Below are 6,233 nucleotides of genomic sequence, written 5' to 3' on the forward strand. Positions count from 1 at the left end.
AAAAAAACACTCTAGAAAAGAAGTTTCTAACTGGCCTAGTATGGTGAACAAGGATATCTGTTGGTTAGGGAAATTACAGTCCCACCATATTGTATTTATAGGATTAAAAGCTATTCCCTAAAAGATAATGGAGTTGCTGTAAGGATTGGGCAAAAGCAGCTGGCAGCCTAAGTCCACTACCTTTTATTACAGTACAGTCACCTCAAAAATAATTCCATATTGCGTATTAGCATTTGAGCAGGGAAATCAAGATAGATTAGAGTCAAGATAACTCCTGGCTCCTGGTCCCCCAAATGGTGTAAGCCAGTCATCCCCTCTGACAATTGATTTTCTTATAGGTCCTTGACTTTTTCTTCTCTCTCTCTTTCTTTTTTTTCCCCATCTCCCCAGGAGAGTTTTATTATGCACAGAGGGAAAAGGCCCAGTCCTTCTTCGCTTTCCTCCTGGTGGCCAGGACATTGCTCAGCTCCTCATTCTTTCTCTTGGCAGGAACGTGTGTCCCCACCCTGTTCTTGATGAAGCTGAGGGCCAACTTGTCCTTGGAAATCTTGAATAGCTCCATGGGCTGCCACTCATCAGGGGCAAAGCTGCACACGTCCTGCACAAACTTGGCGTGTTTGGTGAAGCGGTGGCAGCTGCGTCTCAGTTTGCTCACGTTCTTGTTCTTGGTCACCTGTGGCCCTTGTTGAGGCCTATGGCCATGGGGCGGCACCAAACCATGGCTGATGCTCTTCAGTGGCTGCCATGGAAGAAGCTACTTTTTCTTTTTTTGTATTTGCTTGAAAGAATTTGAACTCAGAATGAGGAGTACTAATTCTCCTTGATAATATCAAAATCAGAAGTCAATACTGAACAAAACAAACCAGGTTTAGACACCAGCTATGTTGACTAAGTAAGGGAGTTGGATATGCAGTCATTTGTTCATAAGGTACTCCCAACTTCTGCTGATCATTCATTGCTATTAGACAATGACTATCTGAATAACTATGGATGGTGTCCCTGAGAGCCTGCCTCAGAGTCTCTGACTGAACACACTCATTCATAAAATATTTATGGACTATAAATGGCCAATCAGAACATGAGAAGATGCTCAACATCATTAACTATTAGATAAATGCAAATGAAAACCACAATTAGATACCATTTTACACCTACTAGGATGGTTTAAAAAAGACAGATAATAACAAGCATTAGTGAGAATGTGAAGAAATTGGAACTCTCATTAATTGTTGGTGAAACTGTAAAATGGTTCAGCCGTTTCATAAAAACAGTATGGCAGTCCCTCAGAATGTTCAACATAGAATTTTCATGTGACCCAGAAGTTCCACTCTTTGACATACCCCCAAAAGAATGTATCATATGTGTGCACACTAAATCTTATATGTGACTGTTCACAGCAGCATTTTCCTAACAGCTCAAAAAGTGGAAAGAACCCAAATGTGCCTCACCTGATGAATGGATAAACAGAATGTGATATATTGATACAATGGAATGTTCAGCCACAGTAAAAGAACCAGACAAGAAAAGACCACACATTATATGATTCCATTTATATAAGATGTCCAGAATAGGCAAATCCAGAGAAGAATAAATTAATGGCTTCCAAGGGTTGGGGGGAGGAAAGAGGATGAAAAGTGTTAATGAGTGAAGAAGGATTCCTTTTTGAGGTGATAAAAATGTTATAGAAATTATGAACTGGCGTGACTATACTAAAAATGAGTTGTGCACTTTAAAACAGTGAATTTTATGGTACATTAATTCTTTCTCAATAAAACTGTTACAAAAAAATATTGATTGACTGCTCATTCTGTGCTGGAAAACTCTTCTAAGTTCTGGAAATAATGTAGCGGAGACATCAAAGACCCCGCTCTCAAAAAGCTTTGAATAAAGAGATGGATCTGCGGAGTCCAAACTGTGTCCCTGATAGACTGCACATAGATTAGGGTCCTATCAATTTTTGCCAAGGGAAATATTTGTCAGGGTAGTTGACCTCAACAGTAATCTTCACTCTACCCTCTTCTGAAGCTTTTTCCACTAAGAATATATAAAGAAGACATTGTCAAAGAAGTAAAAAAGAAGAAAAAACCATCACAGATTACAAGAATTTCAAGAAGGTGATAGTGAAAGAAATCTAATGCTGCAGAAAGGTCGAGAAATATAAGGATCAAAAACTAGACTTTGGCTTTGACAAGTAGGATTTCACATGGTAATCTCTTAGTCCAGTTTCAGTGGAGGGGTAGAGGCAGAGCAATTTCGTAATGGTTGTACAAAGCCCAGTGCTGGATATATAGTAGTTGCTAAAGAAATATTTGTTGGATTGAGAATAAGTATGTTGTGAGTTAAGTAAGAAAATAAAGACAATGCTTATGACAAGTTTGTATAAGAAGGGAAAATAGGTAGTGGGTGGTGTTTGGGAGAATGAGTTAAAGGAGTTTATTTTTTAGTATGAGAGAAATTGATTGTAGTCTGAGAATATGTTGCTAGTAGGGAAGAAAAATTTGAATGTAATGGAAAGAGAGAAAGTAGCAAGGTCTGGAAGAGGTGGGAGGGTCCCTCTGAGATTAAATTATTCCTGAAGTTGCAAGACTATTTTCAGAGATGGGAAAGAAGCTTAGAGAAATATTATTTTACGACTTCAAGTTTCTTTATTAAGCAGAACGTTAAGTCATCTTCAAAAAGTGAGATTAGGTAGTAGAGGACAAAGAAGGGGCATTGAAGATAGCTGTAAAGATGTGGAAAGCGAAGTCGCTCAGTCGTGTCTGACTCTTTGTGACCGCACAGAATGTAGCCTACCATGATCCTCAGTCCATGGGATTTTCCAGGCAGGAATACTGGAGTGGGTTGCCATTTCCTTCTCCAGGGGATCTTCCCGACCCAGGGATTGAACCCGGCTCTCCCACCTTGTAGGCAGATGCTTTACTGTCTGAGCTACCAGGGAAGCCCCAAAGATGTGGAGAGATCTACAAAAAGTGGAATATAAATTTGTCAAGGACAGGAAAAAAGATTGCCAAGGCATGTTGATGTTTCACATGTAACTAATAAAATTATTCATAAATGTGCCCGAATGCTTGATAGTTTGAAGTTTTCTTGGGCATATTTTCTTTAAATGTTTTTCAGCAATTATTTAACTTCAGAGATAAAAAGATAAAGAAGATAAGTTGGTGCTATGCTTATGAATATTATTATTTTCAGAACTCAATTTAAGATTTCAGTATTTCAGATCATAACAGTACTTAATATTTTTTTCTTTATAAAATGGTCAAACATAACATGTATAACTCAGAGATCATCTTGGTTCTCTGGGGCCACCAAAGACATGGATGAGGTTGCTTCAATCCATCACTATTCTATGGATTGTAGATGTCTGTTTTCCTAGAGTTTTATATGTGTCCCTTGAAGTCTTGAGACCTCATAATAATTTCTGGCTCTGAGTTCCTGCTTCCATCTACTTAGTCTAGTTTACAGATTATGTATCATCCTGGTCATGTTACCTGTTTTGTGACATGTTAACCCAGCTGTAGACTTTGGTCTTTTCCCCAGCAGCCATTTAAAACATTCAAAGACTTTTATATGCAGAGATGACTTTAATGAAGGTGGCAATGTGCAGGGATGCTCATCATTTCACAATAGCAGAAAACAGCCCAAATTGATGTCAGCCTCCTGTATTTTTCTTACTCTTGTGACTTTTCTTGTCCCCTCCTTTAAGGAACACAACTTCAATTTCTCCAACTCTGTAGTGATAGAGTAACTTAGGTCTCCATGTCCCCTACTCCCAAACTCAGTTTTATACATCTTGGCCTATCCAAGGCTGTAAAATGCTCACAGAATAAATGCGCCTTCTTTAGAAGTCTTTTTTTGCATCCCTCACATTAGTATTTAACCAGTTTCACTGGATTCCTTTTTGCATAACTGTCATTGTCTATAAAACATCTCAGGCTTTCAAAGCAGATCATATTTTTCACGAAGGCACCAAAGTCACACATAGCTTCTTCATTGTTTTAATTTACGCTGCGATATCATTGAGTTTTGTTTAGTTGCTCAGTCCTGTCTGACTATTTTGTGACCCCTATGGATTGTAGCCCACCAGGCTCCTGTGTCTGTGGGATTCTCCAGGCAAGAATACTGGAGTGGACTGCCATTTCCTATTCCAGAGGACCTTCCCTACCCAGGGATCAAACCTGCATCTCCTGCATCGCAGGTGGGTTCTTTATAGCCTGAGCCACCAAGGAAACAGGAGTGTCTAATTGACTATCATGGCACACCATCATTACATAGTCTTTAAAATCCATATGCCAGATTTACTAATCCTCTTTACCACAAGAGAGAAAAAAACAGAATTTGCTTTGGTAACAGCTATACACCCGTTTTCTTGGATTAATGCAGCTTTCCTCTGATATAGCTAACAAGGTCCTATCTCTTTTCCTGAGGGAGGGTAGTTTTGAGCTGTGTGGGGAATCAAGAATGCTGGACTTTTGTCATTAAACCAACCACTGCCTGTTCATGTCAGCCAAGTGACATAACTGAATCTAATTGTTTATTTATTGCCCCCTCACAGGGATGAATAAAGAAGAAAAGGGTACTATTTGAGGACAACTGAGAAATGTAAAGTAAAATCTTTCTAATAATATATGAAAGCAATGAAGTGGCCCAGTGAGTCCAAGGTGGTACTCTCGGGATCCAGAAGGAAGGAAGGTGACAAGCACATAATTACATGCTGTCCTCCCCAGTGGATTGGTATCTAACATACCAACAAGAGTAAACAGGAAGTAGTTAACAGGGCATGAGAAGAAACCCATAATTTGAGCAAGCCAATGTTCTTATTTCAGAGGAAAACACCCTCTTAAGACTTTTCAGATTTAGGGGCTTTTCAGATTTAGAGTGGTTCAGCTGTTACATTAATGCAATTTTAGCTTAATAAAAAATATTTCACTCTATGACTACAGAATGTGACTAGAAATTGTTACAATAACATTAATGAAAGTAAGACAATAAAATGTCTGAGGCGTGAATAGTCTTTAAAAAGCCATTACTAACAGCAGTTATCCACTGCTGTAATATGGAGTTGTAAGGACTACAGAAAGTGTAGAGATCACCACCTCTATGAGCAGCGTAAGCTTAAGTGCAAGAGTCCCTGGGTTTTGTGAAGATGAGGAAAGGGCCAGCTAGAAAGACAGAAGATTAAGAAACCTGGGGAGACTGCTCAGCAGGCAATAATACCAACGGCCACATATGCAAGAACATCTTAACTGATACAACATGTGTTATTTTGACTCTGTGAATTGTATTTCTGTTGTGGACACTGTAAATTGTAAACATCAATGATCAGACTTTTTCTAGAACCTTCTGAGGGGTAAGGAGCAAGAGAACACTTCAGAAACAGAAGACTGGAATTGATAATTGAAAACAAAAAACAAATGGAATATTGATTGAGCTTGAGATGTGTGGAAGTCCAGTTAGTCACAACTGAATTCTGGATAATAATGATAGTAACTACAATTTATTGTCTACTTTATACCAGGTACTGCACTATACATTTTACAAATGGAAACTCATTTAATTTACATAATAAATGAGGTATTTTTTCATGTTTGCAAATGAAAAAAATTGAGGTTAAATAGACGTGTTTCAAAGACTAGAATCTGTAACATAAATGGAAAGTTCCAAGAAGACATGTTTGTACAGGAAAAGCTTAATAAGTCCTAAGCCCAGGACAGATTAGATGGCGTTATCTACTTTGCGCTTTGTAGCAGAGATTGACTTGAACCAAATTTGGGATATTAGTGGAGAAGTCATTAGTAAAATCCTTTCCTTGCCTTGCTACCTTTTCAAGCATTCATCACTCACTGATATTACTATGCTAAACTAATTAATAGAATCTCAAATCCCATGGAATTACATTCTAGTGAAGGAAGCAGATCATAAACAAGTAAACAAATATTAAAGTAGTTTCAGATTATGGTATTGTATAAAGAAAATGTGATGGTGAAATGGGGGTGGTTAAGTTTAATTAGGGTGGTACCTGAGGAGGCAAAGTTTGAATTTATCCTCAAATAATTGAAGAAGTTGGCTATCTGAATATCTGGCAGGAAAACATTACAGATGAAATAAATATTTGGGAAATCCTAAACTGTTTCAATATTTTGGTGAATAAAAAGCGCTTCAGTTGATCTTGGTGTTTCCCCTAAATCTTTTAGTATTCAAACACTCGGTGGTCTAGTCTGTGTCTAAGATCC

At 38.1% G+C, this 6,233-nt stretch overlaps 1 pseudogene; it reads right to left on the bottom strand.

The window, feature by feature from the left end:
- Positions 1–202: 202 nt before the first annotated feature.
- Positions 203–702, bottom strand: LOC106990328 (large ribosomal subunit protein eL36-like; annotated as a pseudogene).
- Positions 703–6,233: the final 5,531 nt, after the last annotated feature.

Source organism: Ovis aries, chromosome 3 (assembly GCF_016772045.2).
Source record: "Ovis aries strain OAR_USU_Benz2616 breed Rambouillet chromosome 3, ARS-UI_Ramb_v3.0, whole genome shotgun sequence".
Lineage (NCBI taxonomy): Eukaryota > Metazoa > Chordata > Mammalia > Artiodactyla > Bovidae > Ovis > Ovis aries.